Source organism: Rosa rugosa, chromosome 6, assembly GCF_958449725.1.
Source record: "Rosa rugosa chromosome 6, drRosRugo1.1, whole genome shotgun sequence".
In the NCBI taxonomy this organism is placed as follows: Eukaryota; Viridiplantae; Streptophyta; class Magnoliopsida; order Rosales; family Rosaceae; genus Rosa; species Rosa rugosa.
The window spans coordinates 51,711,570-51,732,590 of NC_084825.1; the positions used below are offsets into that span (position 1 = coordinate 51,711,570).

Below are 21,021 nucleotides of genomic sequence, written 5' to 3' on the forward strand. Positions count from 1 at the left end.
TTGCTCTAAGTGTCCACTAGGAAAAGCTTGTTGAGTTGACACTTGTTGAACTGACTGCTGTCGCGGCTCTAAGAAAGACTGTTGTTGAGTTAGAGAATGAACAGTCGCGGCTGGTCTTATCAACATTGGTGCAGACTGTCTAGTTGGATGTGGTACTTGTTGTGTTTGACTGCTTTGACCTTACTCAAAAGACCAATTTCTATTGCCTTCATTCTGATTGCTCTGCGGCACCTGTGTTCCTGTTCCTGTTCCAGTCTGAAACCAACGTAGCCACGCATTCATCATGTAACACCCCGGAAGGATTACGTTACAGCGCCGCAAGCCTCTGAACACAAGTCTGCAGCTTGTGCCACAAACCCATGCCACAAAAGCTTGCAAGGCCTTTTAGAACTATGGTGAAAAAAAACGTTTACAATTGAGGTTGAGAGTACGATTCGGAAGCGTAAAGATTTTACAACTAAAGAGTACTTTATTTACATTCCACAAAAGTCACGATTGTAAGGTTCGAAGTTCAAGTTCACAAAAGAAACACACACCGAAAGATAGGCAGGCGGAAAATAACTATCTTACAAAGCTCCCCAAAGCCAGATAACATTACAAACAAAATTTTAGAAGGAGGGAGACCGGTTAACACCTGCCAAACCGCCAGTCAAGTCCAAAGAAAAGCTATTCACAACTCGGCGATGCCACACCCAAGTGTCTTAAGTCTGGTCCTCAGCTGGCTCCTGCTCAGTTCCTGGAGGGAAAGTAAGGGTGAGCATCACATACGTTCAGTAGAGGAGCTCAACCCCACTAGGTTTTATAAATAGCATGCAGTAAAGGATTATCACGAACTTAGAAATGCGTAAAACATGTAAATAACATAAAGGAAATCATAAAGTGTACGACTTGTATACGGGATCCCAATATCTCACAAACCAGATGACCGGTCTCATAGACCAACTACACGGCCTTACCTCAACTAGTATGTTTACCAGGTAAGCGTAGCGAGAGCGTCCACTACCTAGCTACACACACGTACCGGGCCCGTCGTTACGATCGGAATACCCGGACGATCGGCGTAACTAACCGTTCGGAGGTTTTGGGGATCGAACCCAAGGAAGTCAGAGCCACCCTTCGCTCTCAAGTCATCTAACTTACTTGACCGTATAGCACGGCCCGACACGTTAATAGTTATTTCCGTGTTGATAAAATAAAATAAATAGAAATATAAATATAAATAGAAATAAAATAAATAAAACATACCGAAACCGTGCATAAGTCATGCAACACTTAAAACGAATATGTAAAGAAAACTCTAGCGAGGCGTAGGTGAGTCCCCCCTACCTGGAATCCATGCTTAGACAATCTCCGAGTTATCACCGTCGTTGATTAAGCCTGGGTCACTGGAATCCTAAACCCGACAAAATTCTAAGTTAGCAAACTGTTCTAGGAACAAATAGTTATCCTTCACCTATGCACCATTTTCGATTATTCCATAATCAATTCATAACTTCTGTACTTTTACTTCTTAATTAACAGAAGCCAAAATTCCGACCTAACAACATTCAATTAAGGTATCAACACTACTTTACTTCTACCATTATCCAAGTAAGGTCTAGCACACCTGGATATCCAAGTAAGGTCTAGCTCACCAGGATATCCAAGCTAGTAAGGTCTAGCTCACCAGGATATCCAAGTAACTTCTGGGAAGCAAGCCCACAAGTTAATTAATCCAAAGTCAGAAGGTATTTCTTAACAAGAAACAAACAATCAAGTTGACCAAGATATCAACCAACGTTCCAGACAACAAAGAGCTCAACAAGCTCACCGTCAAACATAGCATATACCAAACTTTATAATCATGGCCTCCCATTGATTTCTAATTAAGCATCTGTAACATACCAATAACCTTCTAACCAAAACCCCATCTATAATTCTCTATGTTGACAGCCACAAGTTGTCTGACCATGAAATATATAAATATATACCAACAAGACCAAAATTATCAAAATTGTACAACCCAATCTCTAATTCACCAAGAAAATATCTGAGCTCAAGAAGCTTACCTTAATCGATCCAGAATCCAAGCCTAAGACGATCAATCTCAAATGATGGGTCAGACACCCATATTTCCCTTCAGGTAATAACCATCATGGCTGGTATCTATGGTGGGTGATGAGGATTACACAGGAAGAAGAGTGAGACTGGTGAAGGTTTTAATGAAATAAAGGAGAGGGTAACTAATTCGGTGAAGGAGGCTTTGGGTCCAGAATTTAGATTTTGCTTTCACTGCTTAGTTTTGGGACAGACTAGAAGAGAGGAAGGTGAAATAGGTGAGAGTGAGTCGGTGGGTCGGTGGGTGTTCAGAAGCCTGGACGCGTGTTCCATTCCCAGATATACACTTCATCCATAACATGCACTCTAAGGACCCTGATGCTTTAATTAAGCTCACTCAATATGTTTAATGATGTGGGCTGACCCAGCTTCCCTAAGCCCAGTCCTTAATGAATAGTAGTAGAGCTCTCCACATAAAATTCGACCAAGACTACCCACCTAGGATGCTCAATTCCGAACCTAGTCGAAACAAGCCTATATACGTCGGAACTAACTCAACTTGTACTAGGCCATACCAAAGCCCAACAAGAACCTTTAATTCCAAACTTAACCGAAAATTATTTTACCTAATCGGAACTCGCTCGAACTTAAAATTCTCATAAATAAAATTCGTAACCAAAGCCTGAGAAAATTCAAAGTAACAAAACAAAATTACCGGGGCTCACACATCATATCAGCCTGGATTCCCATGTTGCGGTTGAGTTGCCCAAAACTATTTTGAAGATTACGGTCGAGCCGAGTGAAACAATTTTCAAGACTTCGGCCTAACCGGCCGATGCCATCATCAACATTGTCAAGATCATGGTTAAGACTCTGCCAAGATACATCGGCCGCAATGGTTGCAGGTGCGCTTGTAGGTACGTGTTCATATAATGGATTAAATCCTGATGGCCACGGAGTCTGTCCTCTACCAACTGTTGCAGACACATTAAGCGGCTCATACAACGGATTATAGCTAGGAGAGAACCCCCAAGGGAATGATCCAGTACTGGCTGTAGCTGCTGGCACACTGACTGACTCATAAGGAGGGGTATACCCTGGTGGCAGGCCCCATGGATGAGCTATAGGATCATACAGTCGAGTACCAGCCGCAATTGTAAAATCAACTCAGTTTGTTGTCCCTGAGGTTTGGGCGATATGCGACTGCGGCTGCTGACTGAAAGATGGATGACTCGCTGTAGTGGAGGCTGAAACTACCGTGGCGGTCGTAGCAACTGATGATGCAGGATGTGCCATGACTCCACTTGTAGAGATCCCACTCGACATCAAAGCTGATGGTTGAACTGATGTTATTGGGAGACTTGACATGGGTACAATGAGATCTCTAGAGGTAGCTTATCTGTTTGGACAAAAAGAAGAGGTGTGGCCTTGTTGCCTACACCTGTAACAACGATTCCCTCGAGACTTGGCGTAGGGATCTGATAACATTCACCGAGTGTGGTCCCACAAGGTGTGCCAAAAGATGTTCGCTCAAAAATTGTCTCGGCCGCGTGTCACTGGGCCGAGGGCTTCTTTGGCTTACACGTGTCCTTCTGGAGTGGTGACGTGTGAGCGGGCGTGCCAACTCGCGGCCGGTAGGCCAAACGAGGTTTTGTTCTAAATTGTAGATCTTGCGCCGATCTGACTTCCAATTAGTTGATTGTGGGCCGAGGAAGGATCGATCTCGGCCGCGGGGTTCTCTATGCCTTGAATGCAAGGACTTTAGCACGGATCGGCCTTACCTAGCCGCAGTGCTGTGTAACTCGGTGATTGAAGTGAAAGTGAAGTGATGATGATTCTTTTTGTGATTTTGTATAAAGTAAATGACGTAAAGTAAACAACACGAAATAAATAACATAAACGAAAGTGCAGGTAAAGACAAAGTAAAATGCAGGAAAGATAAATACCGGTAAAGAAAGCGATAAGATAAACAAGTAAAAATTGATAAGTGTTGCTGAATTGTTGAATTGTATTGAGATAAAATTTGAGTAATCGCGTAGAGCATTTGGTCGAGGACCCCTAACAATGAATCCTATGGTCCTTTTTATAGTGAAATTAAACTACTGAATGAAGGAAAAAAAGCAATCTTAGCCTTTATAGCTAAGACCGCATTGATTACAAATAGAACAGTATTCATGTTTGTGATATTTTTGACGTTATAAATGATTGATTCTTTCATAAGCAATCAATCAGGTCTTGTAACTGATGATTGGCAATAACACCTCCTGATGCTCATTCAAGTTAATTGCCCCAAACTTTGGTAACGTTTCTCCTGACAATCAACCTCTTTGATGTGCCGTGGCTAATTAGCCGCGGTAATTCATTATGACTTGTCGGTCCGCGGTCAATCATTACGCCTTGTGATTCATTTGATCTCTCCTGATTTAATAACAGCTTTCTGCACACGTTATCTTTGGTCATAAATTTGACAATAAACATTTAACGTGCCGCGGCTAATTGGCCACGGTCATTCATTAGGCCTTGTGAGTCATTTGATCTCAGTAACGGTTCTCCGAACACGTTATCTTCTACCATAAAGTTGATAATCAACTTTGTAAATCTTTAATGTGCCGCGGCTAATATTCATTACGCTTTGTAGGTCGGGGCCCACCTATCTGCCACGTGAGCCTTGCCAAATATTGGTTCAAACAGAGCCCCCCTAGTCCCTTGAGCTTCGGCATAGATGCTGAGTGGTTAAGGGACTAAAGGATTATTTCTAGAAAATTCTCTTGGCAAGGCACACGCTCTATTACAAGCGTTATTGACATTCGTTACGCAGCAGCCACTCACTGCGGCTTTTCGTTACGCCGCGACTATTCAACCGTTCAAGTGCGGTCCTCAACCAAATTTCTTGCGGACCCTACCCATATGTGTGCCATGTGGGCATTGCCAATTTTTGGATCAAACAGCGGGAACAAAAATCTTTAATCTTTTAAAAGAAATATATTTGAGGAATTATTGTTAGCAATTTTCATGGGAACAAAATGTTGTGTATTTTTGTGAGATTGTGCTAATTAATGTGGAGGATACTAATGTCTATTTTAGTGCTAGAATGGCGCTTCTAAATTTAGGAATAGCCCAGGCCTAGAGTCCCTGACCCAATAGGAGGATTGGTCACCACAAAGTAAATTGGACAGCAGAGGCATGACATAAATGTGCAAAGAAAATAGAAATTAAGAGTATGACACAAAGCACAAAATGGACTCGAAGTAGCAATTATTGAGTTATCATTGTTTTTCCTAATGTATCATTGGTCTATGATTTAGGTCTTAATAAGCTGCTTCAAATTCTCTTACGAACACCTTATACTGCTTAACGTATAATACCTCAACACGTCAATTGGGCTTGAGATGGACAAGCTTAAGCAATTGGGGCGTAGTATAAGACAGGGTAACATAACCAGAAATACTGAACGAAGTAGCACTTGAAGAACTCTGCATTTCATGGAATGATTAAAGGCCACCAACTATCCTCCCAAGCCATGCTAAACCACTAACAATAAAGCTACCATCAACATTCAATTTGAAATATCTATCGTGAAAATATGGGCCTTGAATGCCGCTGTTACGTTGTCCTAGTCCTTCTCCATCTCCCTAGCTCGCCTGATAGTTTCGTCTCTCTGCCAGTCTGCCTCTACAAACTCTTCTTTCTAAAGCCCATAATGAAGCCCATGAAGAAACTCAAATATCTGCTTTTGTTTTTATATCGGTTGATGACTGATGAGCAAGTGCAGGCCCATTTAAGGTTTGAATTGGGACAAGATCAAGCACTGGGAGCACAACACATCACATTTTTCCACCAAATGTAATTACTGTTTCTTGGTGAAAGACAGAATTACCTCATTCTCACATGTTGAAGCTCGGTGATCAACCGCACCATCACAATCTGACCGAACACCTTCTTTTAAATTGGAGGATGGTGCGGTTGGTCCGACTAAATACCATCTATTCAATTTGAATTGAACAATTACATCCCATCTCAGCATGTGTGCCGTTAACAACCATGATCAACCGCACCATCAACATAGTGGCCAATCGCGCACCATCAATGTGGTGAAACAGCCTGATCGATACATTCTTTTGAATCGAAGGATGGTGTGGTTGGCTCAACTAAATACCTTCTATTTTGATGGAATTAATAATTGCATACCACTCAAATAAAATATTTAAAAAAATAAATAAATAAATAAAAAGAAAAGTTTTGCACTACCTCACCGAATTTGATAATTCTTGTAGCCTAGTAGCCTGACACTGTCTATATAAAAGCCTGCGGTTAATATTCGAGCGTGGTTTCGTTATTCGAAGTGTCTGCTATTCACCGGGTGAGGGTCACCTGCTGTCTGTTAACAGCGCGTGAGGCACAAGCGCTGACAGAACAAAAAAACGCGTGTTTGACTCGGTAAATTTTTTTTTTACCAGTCTGATTGCTGTTGACAAATATGGGTTTCAGATTAGGGCTGTTCTCAAATTTCACTTTCTCACGCACCCTCGACGCCTCCAAACTCCAAACCGAAGCCGACCAAAAAAAACCGTAGATCTGCAACAGCGCCGGTGAAATTGAATTCGAGTGTTGGTGTTGAAGAAGGAACAGTTATTGGGCTTGACGAATGAGCATGCAAATGGAGAAGATTGATAGAAAAAGGCGAGATCGTCTAGGGTCGGCCATCGGCATTGGAAGACCGCAGATCTGCCATAGTCCCCTTCAATTTCTATCCGATTGTTTGTGGAGCAGACTAGCAGGCAAGGGGCTCTTGAATTAGGGTTTTGGGTTGGTGGAGTACGTTGAGGGATTGGGTTTGTTTTTGTGTTTTTTGGTGGTTTATTTTGCAAATTAGGTGGAAATTTATTGAATTTGGTGTGGTTTTGCAGCTATTGTGGCTGGACAGGGTGACCGGAAGTATTTGCACGTCGATTTCTACAAATGCCATGGCTATAACAGGGATTGAGGATCAGCGATACTGGAACTGGACTGCTACTGAAGAATCAAGGTAGTGGTTTGTTCATGCGTTTGTCCTATGATTGCATTTTCAGCATGTTCATCTAGTAAAGTTGGTATCTTTGTTTCTTCTTTAACATTCACCACTATGGCTGTGATTGTTTGGTATGTGTTCTTGTTCCTCCGGGCCCCGGGGGGTGTGGTTGTGGTGCGGGCCGGCCGGCCGGCTGGCTTGAACAAGCCGAAAATCATTACTAGGTTGGAAACAAAATGACTGGAATCTGGTGAATTAGTTATTAGATGCGACTTAAATTCGATGCAAATTTTTACAGGATCTATAAAAGAACGTGAAAACTTGGATCCTATAGTAGATGTGTTATGGATGCTAAACTTATGATTTGCAAAGTATATTTTCACTTTTTTTTTAGCTCAGATTTATTGCAAGTTCAATTTCTCCTTTCTGTTGTTGCAAAAATTTTCCTTGCTTGGTGGGTTTATATTGGAACAGATTTCTCAATGAAATCCTTACTGCCATTGGCTGGGGATGTCATTCTTCTTTTCATTATTACGTGGTTCATGGAAAAATGTAGAAAACTAAAGGCCAAACTGTTTGGAGGTCAATTGACAGCTCATTATTCTAACGAGTGGGTTGGACATTGATTGTTTCTATTTTAGAATTCTCTACATTGACGACGTTTTTCTAGAATCCCCACCTTTGTATCCCTTAAAAGAATGAATTATGTTATAAGCAGATAATAAGTGCCACTTCTGTATGCTGCTGTAGAATTCCAATAATTTCTCAGTGATAGTAACTCATGCATACTTGTCCTACCTTCTGATACAATCCCTTCTATCTCAGAATTGTGGATTTTCTGGCTATAGAGTACTTTTCTTGGTTTTGTTACTTGAATTTCTGATTAAGCATACTCTGATATATTATTCGATATTAAAAAACATTCTTGCGTTAGCTTCTGATCATTTGGATATCATATAAGCCGTATAATATTATTATCTTCAAAATGAATACATTCCTCTAAGAATTGCGAATTATAGTTTCAGTTGAAAAATGCAATTGAAATTATTTAAAGCTTGTTATGTGCTAGAGGTACACATATTTCCTACATCTGCTTGTATTCAGTTTTGCTCTATCAGCAAAGACTGAGTCCACAATACCCTGCCTAATGTCTGATAAAGGGGAACTATTTTTCTTGAATTGTTTTTGTACTTCAAAATGTTGTGAGACAAGTAGATTCATTTGAAAAGTTGTGCAACATATGTAAAAATGGAGGTATACTAGAGAGGCCCTAAAGAAACAAAAAGTACATAAAGTAACAATCAGACTCCGGAAAGTTAGAACATCAAATGATGTCCGAATTCTCCTTGACCTGGTTGATGTGAGTCATCAGTAGCATTTGTTCAAGAATTGATTGCTGTGGATGCCAATGGTTGGCTTCACTTGCTTCACCAAATGCTTGAGAATCTGAACAATGGTTTTGTAAAATAGGCTGTACTCAATTTGTTCTTTGAATACTCAAAACAAATGTAGTTTGGCTTTATCAAACTGAAAGGGGATTATACACCACAGTCCACTTTAATCTTTTCCCTTATTCTCTATTCAATTCAAATTCCAGACCTTTAAGCTTCTTGGGTCGTCGCAATTGTTGCTATTATTATATATACAATTTGTGTATGAAATGAGTAAAAGTAACCTTGCTTTGTTTTGAGATTTAGATCAAGTGCGTAATTTTGAAATCATTTTTCATACTGTGTTATATATGTGCAGCCTATCAGCGTTTTCGGCATGGCTAAAGTTTTCTCTGAGCCGAGTATAGTCTCGAACTTCAGAAACAAGTGTTAACAGTCTTAAGAATTTCATGATCTTTTTGTCTCATATTACTGCTTGCTGGTGTTTTGACAGGAGTCAAAAGTGGTATGAACCAGAATGGTGGAAGTTTGGTGATAAAAAATCGTAAGTTGTACTTCAACTTATTTCATCATTTAATTGAAAGTAGATTATATCCTGATAACTTGTAACTTCTTATCAAAGAATTATAATCAAATTATCTGGTGAGTTGTTCTGCTGAGTTCCTATTAGCCAATATTTTCTTATCAGGTTTATGTTTTGTCAATGGCTGATAGTATTTTTGAAATGCATGTTTATAAGTTAAACCATTTTGTGTTGTTTGTTAGAGAGATTTGTTTTTAGTTTTGTTTTCTTTCTCTTCTCTTCACTAAAACTTGTCTTCATTTATTTGTCTACAGCTCCTATCATCATTAGTTTTGTCAAGGAACAAGCACTACAAAAAAGAATTTATGTAATTGGTGAGTACTATGTCTGTATGTATATGCATCTATATGAACTTTCATTTCAAGATGTTATGCAGAAAAGTCTGTTTTCTCAACCAAACTTTCATGGGGTGAAGCTTTTGTTTATATTTCTTACATGTTCCTAATTTTGGGTCTTGGTGGAATCTCTGTGTGTGTGCGCGCGCACGCGTGCATATTATGGTCATGACTGGCATCAAAGATATGGTTACTTTTCTGTAGAATTGTGAGTTTGATACGGGGTTTTAGTGACTGTGTACATGTTGTTGATGGTGTATATGCATATGTGCATATCCATATGCAGTTGGTAAGTATATTCATGATTAAGATTAAAGATGGTTAGATTTTTCTGAAGAATTGCAATTTCAGCAAGCTTGATTATATGGGATTTAAGCGATAGTGTTGTATATGGGTTTTGCATATGCATAAAAGTCTATATGCAGCTGACATCAAAGATGGTATACTGAAATTATGTTTCTGCATCCAACAGATATTTTTGCCATGCTTCATGTGAGATGTATGACATTTCTCAAGATCTGGCCAAATTTGTTTGAATAAATAGGTGAGTCTTCCTTCCGTTAAACTATTTTTGGTCTGAATTCTTTTCGATAAACTGGTTCCTTCATTTATCACTATGCAGAGCACTAACTTGAATTCTGTGAGTTGTTCTGCAGAGATATTCTCCGTACCTATGCCCATGATGATGTCAGTGTCGGATCTTGGTTTATTGGGCTTGATGTTAAACATCTTAATGACGCCCAAGTTTTGCTGCTCCTCTTGGACAGGAGGTCTGTCTCTCCCTCACACACATGCACAAGTTACTATATAAAATTTGGTGCCAGTCCGTGCCGATTCAGTTGATTTACTTCTTAAGGTGTTTTTTGTTACAGGAGCCATTTGTGCTGGTGTATGATTTGATTTGCTTTGAGGTGGTGGATCAAAGTAAAACCAGATGCAGGGAGATGGTTTAAAAGACATTGGATTCATATCCGTGAGATGTTTGCAGCCTGCACAATATAGATTATGAAGATTGAGGAAAAATCATAGCTGTGATTGAGAATTTATTTCAAGTGTCTTACCCGTAGGTGAAGTAGCTTTGTTCCCATTACAGTACACTGCAGATAGGAAAGAAGGGATTTCAACAAACTATGCCTAGAGAAGGCAGTCGGTATAGCTTTATAGGTTCAGTAACACAAATTTACAGTGTAATAGAGGGTGTTCTTATTGGAACATAATCACACATTTCTTTTGTAGCATGTTGATTCGCCTTGGGTTATTCTTTATTCAGAGCAGTAAAAATTTTGGATTTCCTTTGAAAATATGTACTCATCTCTGGAATGATGGTCAAGATTGCCATTTGTATTCCTCTTTGTGCCCGAAGTTACTCTTCATTTTGATGAATCCTTGGCCAATTAAGGATAGCATCATATGCATTGATACTGGGATACCTAAACCAATTACCTTAATAGACCTTTTCTGGAACTCCGAGAGAACCCTAGCTGATATTACCATACCAAAACTCGTAGTTGTTTCTTAATTGTTTGCCAAGTTAATTATGATACAGAAACAAAAACACGGATTTCTCAATCTTCCTCCTCACGAGATAAACATTGCTTGAATATTAAACCATTGTTATGTTTATCTGTAGCACCATCCAATTGTCGATATTTAACTCAGAATATACATCACAGGAGTGTGCACCACAACATGGCAAACCCAGAATTAAGACAGAATTATGGCGACTATCAAATGTGAAGCCCAAATCTTTACAATCAGAGTAGAACAACAATAATACAACTTAAACGTAACAGAAATTTGGAGTTTGGGGTTTTGTTTAGAGTCAACAAATTTGGAAACGTGACCGCACTAGGCCAACAAATGAATCAAACTACAGTTTTTAACTATAGTCTGATTACCATGTTTGCTGTTGTGATAGGTTATGCCTTTCATTTCACCATCCATGCTTCAAAGTTAATGTCATTTGACTCTACACTTTCTGGAAAAAATACTAGGGTTTTGATAGTTTCATATAAATTCATAAAGTAGAAATTACGTCTTGAGCTGCATTTAAGTGCTTGTACAACATTTGATTGAAGCTTGAGCATTTCTGATCTTTCCCCTCCAGTCTTCTGAATGTTTCATTGCACTTCCTACAAAGCCTGAAAATAGAACAAGTTTTTGCATTAGCAACATGCACCATGTATTTATCCACAGAAGAGACTCTGAAAAAAGGAGGATTTGATGGCTTACAAGGTCCGAAGTTGACCAGATAACCAAGCTGAGAAGGAAGAGTGCCAGAAAATTGATCGAGTATTAGTTAATGAATACAGCAAGTCTCTTCGAAAAATAGAAGATGAACTTCATGCTAATCAATCTAACAACCCAAAATATGAGGAAAAGCCCAAAAACACCGCCGTTTTTTTTTAATTTTTTTTTTTTGAGAACTTAATATCAACTTTTTTTTAATTCATTAATTATTGTTAAAATGCACAGTTCGTGTCCACCGTCGAATATAAATTGGACAATTTATTCATGTCATACCAATTTACTACTAACGATATAAATCAACAAAACTAAAAATAAAGACATGGTACATCTCAAACATTTTCAGCAATTTAAGTATAACTTGTTTATTAGGGTTATTCAAAACTAAAACCCTCCATGAGCAAAACGGGGGAGGAAATAGAATTTTCAAAAATGCCCCGTTGGATGTTGTTCACATATGAATATATAGTAGTGGTAGAAATTTCAGCGATTTCCGCCTTCGGTTAGGCCCCGATCTACCCGGTCAACTCGATACCCTAAGTAGAACATAAAACAAATATGCTCGTAACCGGTCCTTGAAAATTCACTTTTTCGATCTTTCAGCTCTCACACTCTCGTGGGTAGGGAGTCTACCAACCGCTGTAAAAATTCTGAGATGTTTGTCCGCACATGGTGTCGCTCCCCTTAGAGAAGTTTGCCGCTCCGTTTGGTATCTTATTCACGGCGGATCAGCCTAATTTTTTGATACAATACTTACAACTATTGTATAAACATATGAGTATTGTCAGATTGATCGATTTCCATTTCAAAATTTTTGGATCGCACCTAATCCATATATGCCTAGCAATTTAAGTATAACTTGTTTATTAGGGTTATTAAAAACTAAAACCCTCCATCAGCAAAATGGGGGAGGAAATAGAATTTTTAAAAATACACCGTTGGATGTTGTTCGCATATGAATATATGGTAGTGGTAGAAATTTCAACGATTTCCGCCTTCGATTGGGTCTCGATCGACCCAGTCAACTCAATACCCTAAATAGAACAAAAAACAAATATGCTAGTAACCGGTCTTTGAAAATTCAAATTTTTCGATCTTTCAGCTCCCACCCTCTCGTGGGTAGGGGGTCTACTTACGGATGTAAAAATTTTGGGATGTTTGTCCTCGCATGGTGCCACTCCCCTTAGGGAAGTTTGCTTGTACAAAGCGTTGACCGCTCCGTTGGGTGTCTTATTCACTGTGGATCGGCCTAATTTTTTGACACAATACCTACCACTATTTTATAAACATATGGGAATTTTTGGATCACACATAATCCATATATGCCTGGTAATGTAGTATAACTTGTTTATTAGGGTTGTTAACCTCCAAGAGCAAAATGGGGTACGAAATGGAATTTTTAAAATTTCACCGTTGGATGGTGTCCGCATACAAATATATGGTAGTGGTAGAAATTTCAGCAATTTCCGCCTTCAGTTGGGTCTCGATCTAACCGGTCAACTCGATACACTAAATATAACATAAAACAAATATGCTCGTAACAGGTCATTGGCAATTCAATTTTTTCGATCTTTCAGCTCCCACCCTCTCGTGGGTAGGGGGTCTACTTACGGATGTAAAAATCCCGGGACGTTTTTCCTCACATGGTGCCGCTCCCCTTAGGGGAGTTTGCTTGTGCAAAACGTTGACCGCTCCGTTGGGTGCCTTATTCATGGCGGATCGGCCTAATTTTTTTATACAATACCTACCACTATTGTATAAACATATGGGAATTTTCGGATTGATCGATTTCTATTCCATAATTTTTGGATCGCACATAATCCATATATGCCTAGTAATGTAGTATAACTTGTTTGTTTGGGTTGTTAACCTCCAAGCGCAAAATGGGGTACGAAATAGAATTTTTAAAATTTCACCGTTGGATGGTGTCCACATATGAATATATGGTAGTGGTAGAAATTTCAGTAATTTCCGCCTTCAGTTGGGTCTCGATCTAACCGGTCAACTCGATACACTAAATATAACATAAAACAAATATGCTCGTAACCGGTCATTGACAATTCAATTTTTTCGATCTTTCATCTCCCACCCTCTCGTGGGTAGGGGGTCTACTTACGGATGTAAAAATCCCGGGACGTTTGTCCTCACATGGTGCCTCTCCCCTTAGGGGAGTTTGCTTGTGCAAAACGTTGACCGCTCCGTTGGGTGCCTTATTCATGGCGGATCGGCCTAATTTTTTGATACAATACCTACCACTGTTGTATAAACATATGAAAATTTTCGGATTGATCGATTTCTATTTCATAATTTTTGGATCGCACATAATCCATATATGCCTAGTAATGTAGTATAACTTGTTTGTTAGGGTTGTCAACCTCCATGAGCAAAATGGGGGACGAAATGAAATTTTTAAAATTTCACCCTTGGATGGTGTCTGCATACGAATATATGGTAGTGGTAGAAATTCCAGCAATTTCCGCCTTCAATTGGGTTTCGATCTACCCGGTCAACTTGATACCCTAAATTGAACATAAAACAAATATGCTCGTAACCGGTCCTTGGCAATTCAATTTTTTCGATTTTTCAGCTCCCACCCTCTTGTGGGTAGGGGGTCTACTTACGGATGTAAAAATTCCGGGACGTTTGTCCTCGCACGGTGCCGCTCCCTTTAGGGCCTTAGGGGAGTTTGCTTGTGCAAAGCGTTGACCGCTCCGTTGGGTGCCATATTCACTGCGGAGTGGCCTAATTTTTTGACACAATACCTACCACTATTGTATAAACATATGGAAATTTTCAGATTGATTGATTTCTATTCCAAAATTTTTGGATCGCACATAATCCATACATGCCTAGTAATGTAGTATAACTTAGGGATGTTACCCTCCATGAGCAATATGGTGCATGAAATGGAATTTTTAAATTTTCACCGTTGGATGTTGTTCGCATACGAATATATGGCAGTGGTATAAATTTCAGCGATTTCCGCCTTCGGTTGGACCTCGATCTACCAGGTCAACTCGATATCCTAAATAAAACATAAAACAAATATGCTCGTAACCGGTCATTGGCAATTCACCTTTTTCGATATTTCAGCTCCCACACTCTAGTGGGTAAGGGGTTTACCAACCGCTGTAAAAATTTCAGGATGTTTGTCCGTGCATGGTCCACTCTCCTTAGGGTAGTTTGCTTGTGCAATGCGTTGACTCAATCAACCATAGTAACTTCAATATAACTAACAATAAAACACAAGTTTCCAATGTATCTGGACCTTGTTCATGACCATCTCGCATAAGCTCTAGCTTTGACTTATATACAAAATCTGGAAAAAATTATTTCTACAACCGTTCAATGTCCACTTAGAGAGCTTAATTTCCTAATTTTTCCAATTTTTTTTTAGCCATTTTAATTTTATGTCATGGACAAATTTGAGATAACAAACTAACAAAGTGTAGTTTATTAAAATAAACTAGCATTTTTCCACACATGCTCTGCATGTGCAAGTTATTAAATTTTTTTTTCAGAAAATAAAAAAGAAAAAAGTTGGTTATTGCAGAGAAAAGAAAATGGGAGAGAGAAAAGTGGGTTGTGGATATTTTTTTTCAAATTTTTTTAATAAAAATATATTTTGTAAATGTCTTAATTATCATTGTGATTTAATTAATTTTCAAAGTTTATTAATCTTCTAGGGTTAATTATGTCAAAATTTTAGATTTTGGCTAACAAAGCCTCTTCTCTTAATAATAGTATAGATTATCACAAAACCATCCATAAAAAAAACAGAGTTCAAAATAAGTAAAAACAAAAAAACCCAAGCCCATGACAAACGCCCAGGCCCAAGTACCACCAAGTCCAGGCCCATTTCGAGTTCTGCAAGGAACGCAGAACCACCGAAACTGACGATGGCCACCAATCCTCGACCCAACCACCACCTTCATCCAACTCCGATCCGAGCTTTACCTCACCGCAAGTATCTGGATATTAACCTCCTACGGCCACGAAACCTTGCCCACGAACAATATCACATATTATACAATGACTATTACGGCTATCAAGACACCAACTGTACAAACCGAAGCCTGCAACAACAATCACAACGTTTGTGATCAGTGATAGGGTGATGGGGAGCACAATCTTCATCGCTACAAAGTAGTTTAGGTACACGTACATAGTTCAATACGTAAGAGATATTTCACTAATGCATGGTTATCAGCCAAAAAGGAAGCATAAGAATAAGGCCAGTCCCTAAGACTGTGAGTGATGCTACATGGTGCTTCAGCTAATTGAAGTACATATATAACGTCCCGAACTTGAAATTACTGTTTTACTAGTCATTTGGATTGTAAACGACTTTTACTCTTACTTTTATTGTCGTTTTGGTACTTTTAGTGGCCCTAAAGTTGACTTTTGTTCGGGCCAAAATTTGAGGAAATGTTCTTCATGAAAGTTGTAGGGGACGTTAAACCAAGTCCATGGACATGTGGTACACTTAAATCGGAGTTCATTTGTGAAAATTATAGCTTAAAATGTGAAATTTACTGTTCATGGTAATAAATATATATATATGGAAAGTTACCACTGTAGGTTTCCATTTTCGGAAACCCACGGTAACTCTCTCTTTCCTCTTTCCCCGACCTCTCTCCCTCTTCTTTCGGTCTCCCTCTGTCTCCGTCGAGATCGGCGCCGTCCGGCCACCAGAAGGCGAGCCCCGGTAAGTGGTCGACGCGGCTTCTCCCCCTCTACACGACTGTGGCCTTGGGTGGTGATGTTTTGGTCGGAAAAGTGAGATCGAAGCCTAAAAGCCCGACGGTCCCATTTGACGAATTCCGGCGATTTCTTCCGATTCCGGCCGTATCCGGCCACAAGACCGACGTCGAAGGAGCGGTTTTCGCCAAGGATCATTTTCCCCCTAGCCTTGAGCCACGATTTGCAGCGTGGAGGGAGAATCGAGCAAAACCCGATCCTAGGGTTCTTGAATTTTCTGGGTTTTGCTTCACCGGCCAATTTTGTGCAGTTAAAGGGCAACGTACCGAGCTCTGGCTCGATGAAGGAACTCGTATACGCGATCGTCGGAATAGTACTGTGAGTGGACTTTTATTTTTAAATATTGATGCATGCATTTATTTTCTTAAATAATGCTCTAGTTTTATTCATATTACATTTTGAGCAAATGAATTAATTTTCGGAATTTGATTTCGATTTATATCGTGGTTTTGCTTTCAATAATGAGTTCAAAGGTTGGTTATGATTTATAATGTTATTTGACAAATTATTTATTTCTGAGGTAATTTCCGGAATTAAGTATATTTCTAATCGCCGATTTAAGCTCCTGGAAGATTTTCAAGATGAGTTTCGATGGAGTTGGATTTTTCTCATTTGTTTTTCGACTTTCAGTTTTGGCATTGGGAGTGCCTAATTAATGATTTTGGATTTGGTTTGTTTCTTGGAGATATTGAGAGATTTTTGTTGGAAATGGGATTTGCTTTTACTAATTTCCGGTTTTGGTTACGGATTTGAGAATATTTTGGCGTGTGGGACACGCCGTCGATTTATTCCTATTTCTCACTTATCCATTTTGAGATTGAGAGTAATCTTGGCGTGCGGGGTCACGTCGTTGAATACATGGTTTCTATCTCGTGTGAAATGTGGGGAAGCTACATGGATTTACTGGTTTTCGATGATTTTTCCTCACCATACGCGGGTTATGTGATTAGGTCTCCTCCTCACTGACTTTGTGTTGGTGAGTGGCAGTTGAGGTAGCTTGTTCTCCTCCTCACCTACTTTGTGTTGGTGAGTGGCAGTAGAGGTGATTTATTCTCCTCCTCACGTGGGTGGCAGTCGAGGTAATGTTCTCCTCCTCACACAATCTATGTGTGATTGGAAGTCGAGGTTATTAGTTCTCCTCCTCGCACAATCTATGTGTGAGTGGCAGTCGAGGATAGGTAGAGCCTGGGAGGCTCTATTACCCGTATGGTGATATTTCTTCCCCATATCCTATCATTACTTGACTAGCGGGGCCTAGTCAGATTTCCGTTTAACCAGCAGGGCTGGTCTTATTCTGTTGAGTATCGGAGTTTCCATCCTTCCTTTCAGTTGTTTGGGACTAGCGGGGCTAGTCGGTTTTCTTAAGCAGAACTCCTTTTGTTTCGTTTCCTAAATCAGTGCATGCATCGGGAGATTTTTTTTTAATAATTAAATGTGGGGAAGTATAAAATCTCTTTTGTTTAAAATTGCTTATTTTTGTCCACTCACACTAACGTGTTTTTCAATACTTTTCCCCTGGGCCCTTCGGTTTCAAATGCCCAGTTTGCAGGCGAATTGGTTGAGGTCGGGCGTACACGGAGTTGAGGCATAGTCAACAGCATGGCTTCCGCGGTTGCCTTTGAGTTAGGTTGTCCTTATTTACCTTTCTATTAGAATTGCTCTGATTACCTATGGGATTTATGTTTTTCAAGTTGAGGTTTGTGTTTTGTGAATTGGAGATTGATGTTGAGTTGGGGAGCAGGGTGGCTCCAGAAGTATAAGGATGATTTGATTTAGAAGTGTAAATGCTTTCTACAGGTTTTGGGTAGCCCATTTTAGGGGAAGTTCTGTCAAATTTTTGGTAGAATTTCTTCTAAGGTGGGCCCCGCAGGGCCACTTCGGATTTCAGGGTGAAATCCGGGGTGGGTCCTGTCAGTTGGTATCAGAGCATTAGGTTGTCAGATTCTGTAGACTCGTTTCTATTCTGTTACCTTATATGCTAGGTGTTGCCCAGTACCTCCCGAGTGATGGCCCGACTGCAGCGGTTCCCCATCGTGTACTCTTCGGTGCTGTGGTATTCATCAAGTGTGTAAGGTACATGTCTAGTGGGTATTTCCTTCAAGTACTATGCCTCGTTTACGCCGACCTCATAGGAACTTCACTGTGTATCGGATTGTCTTCATTTCTTATACTTGTCCGGTTGTGGTAGGGTAAGAGCACTCTACCTGGTTGTGTTGTGCTATGAAATGTGATTCGAGGAAATGTTGCGAGTAGCTTTTCCTCGATGTCAACGGATTATTGGAACATGGTTTAGGGTACAAGACCGGAGTTTGATGGTGTGTTTCATTTCTGGAAATGAGCAACTACGGTTTGACCTATCTTTAGAGACTGTAATTGATTCAAAATCATGATTGTTGGTGGAAATAGAATTGGTAATTATGGTGGTTCTGTTTGGAACCAAGTTTAAGCAAACGTGTGTTGTGAGGTGATTGATTGTAGAGCAGTTTATAAAATACTATGGGAAGTTGATGGGAGGTCCCTTGAGAATCTTAGTGCAAGAAACCGATTGTAGGTAAATCTGGACTGGAATTTCTTCAATTGGACAATTTATGTGGGAATTGTGAACGTCTTACCTTTTGGTAGACAGCGGAGGAAAATTGAATAAATATTCTGAGTTGTATAGCTGGATGCCATGTTTTCTAGTGACTGTGGTCACTGAGGATGGTAAATAAGGAGTGGGAAATGATAACAGTAAATGAGAATTGTAAGTAGAATGAGATTTTAAAAATTGTCGGTTTGGGTCGTTGACCTAACCAGGGTGTATGAGCATAGTTTTGCTCTGAATGAAAGAAATTGATTTTAGATACCACAACTTATAGATTGTTTTCCTAAGTCTTGGATGGTAACGAGTAGGGAGATGAACAAGAGTGGGCAATTGAAGTTGATATGTATCTGAAGTTCGAGAAATGGGAAGAATGTTTAAGGTTTTATAATGGAGTTATGACTTTGGTCGGTAAATAATTGGAAGAGTTGGAATCAACTCTTCATTGTGATATTAGGCAAATGGTTGTCCTTGGTTATCCGCTTTTGGGTGAAACAGTCACACATAAGATTGGGGAATAGCGGTAATGACCTTGTTGGGTGTTCATGGAAGTTCAAACGGAATTACTATGTGATATGGAATGTGATTCGAGTTTTGAATCACGGAGCCTTGGAGATTGAATTGTGATAGGCTCTTGGTGGAGGTTTTGCTTGGCGGATGGGTTGTACTATCATATTATGGATGGTAGAATAACTTTAAGGAAATAAGTTTTCAGTCGGCTCTGGAAATATTTTAAGTTAAGGCTTGATCAGGACTCTTGTTAGCTTGGGTGGAAGGTAAGGTAGCCTGTTTTAAGTGACGTACTTCAGCGATGATTATTTGGGGAAATTGGGTCATTATTGTGGTGGGACCACGTTCAGATCCGGATATCGATTGATGTGACACAAGATGTTGGACGGATGTCCTTTGAGTTATATTAAGGATTGTTCGGAAAGAGTTTGTGAATTGTGTTAGCTACCTTGGGGAATTAGTTATTACTTGAATTAAATATATGTAATGGATTCCTTTGGAGGAATTAAACAAGTTTTGCCACCGTGGTGACCCTTAATTAAAAATGTATAGAAAGTTATTGATACGAGTGAAATCTGGTCACCACTTGTCTAATGGTAAGAAGCCTTGAACAATAAGTAGGAGTTGAGTTGGAATAAATTGATTGAACTTCTGTTCTATCAAGGGTTCAACAGATATTTAAGTACTAAATGTTGAGCCACTATGGTTGAGTTAGATTATTGGAATTATTTCTTAGTGAGAAGATTTGGAAAAGTTGTTGGTACAAATTCGGTTAGCACAGGAAAGTCATAGAGATCCTTGTTGGTAAGGACAATCGTTGTTATCAGTTGGCCTTAAGTAATTAAGAAGAGTTGGCTATATTCTAGTACTTACAAGTTCAACGTTGATTGACATAACTGATTTCTGGTGATTCTTGTAACATCAGACAATGAACTACTTCGATATCATATTTTCCTATCTTGGGAAGTAGACTCCGTTTCTGTGGTACACAAAGTGTTAATTATTTAATTAAGTGACTTTGAGTTTTTCTATTTGGGCTCTTATTCGACTTTCTCTTTAGGTTGTTTTGAGCAAAAGAGTTTTTGCAAATTTTTGCTTAGCAGTGGCTAAGACTGTTCGGCAATGCTTGAGGGCATATCTATAATATAAGGATTGTTGAGTCAATGGGGGATGCTGTGAATTTTAATGGGATTGTTGTCATTGGCCATATTATAGCTTGAGGATTGTTCATTTCAAGAATTGAATTTCTTTTATAGTTGGTCAACTCTTGGATCGGATTTGGAGCATTTATAAGTGTTGTTGGATACATTGTAGTCCAGTAATGGAGTTGGTACATACAGGGTTAGGAAAAATTTCCACAATGTTGTATCTGTAATGAAATTGTCATGAGGTGTTATATGTGTGGCTAACAAGGTAGCTATTAAATGAGTTTTCCACGTTGACTTGGAATGTCATCTCAAGGCGTGATCAATGTTCCAGTCAGGTATCAGAGTAGCGCAGCAGAAGTGTAGTGGCCCCATAACCTACTTGGTTAAGAACTTATGGGTCTGTTTCGAGGTTGACCTTTG

The 21,021-nt window shown here is 39.5% G+C and overlaps 2 long non-coding RNA genes across 3 annotated transcripts; one reads left to right on the plus strand and one right to left on the minus strand.

Moving 5' to 3' along the window:
• Window positions 1–433: 433 nt before the first annotated feature.
• Window positions 434–2,364, minus strand: LOC133713523 (uncharacterized). Its single transcript, XR_009848060.1, has 3 exons — window positions 2,049–2,364; window positions 1,327–1,393; window positions 434–736 (listed from the first exon to the last, which is right to left on the minus strand). It is a non-coding gene; the product is annotated as an uncharacterized LOC133713523 (long non-coding RNA).
• A 4,162-nt stretch (window positions 2,365–6,526) lies between these two features.
• On the plus strand, window positions 6,527–10,657 carry LOC133715435 (uncharacterized). 2 transcript variants are annotated; one of them, XR_009849073.1, is made up of 8 exons: window positions 6,527–6,852; window positions 6,945–7,063; window positions 8,795–8,837; window positions 8,930–8,980; window positions 9,274–9,333; window positions 9,827–9,898; window positions 10,011–10,124; window positions 10,227–10,657. It is a non-coding gene; the product is annotated as an uncharacterized LOC133715435 (long non-coding RNA). The 2 variants fall into 2 exon arrangements; XR_009849072.1 differs by lacking the exon at window positions 8,795–8,837 and having other exon boundaries at window positions 6,528–6,852.
• Window positions 10,658–21,021: the final 10,364 nt, after the last annotated feature.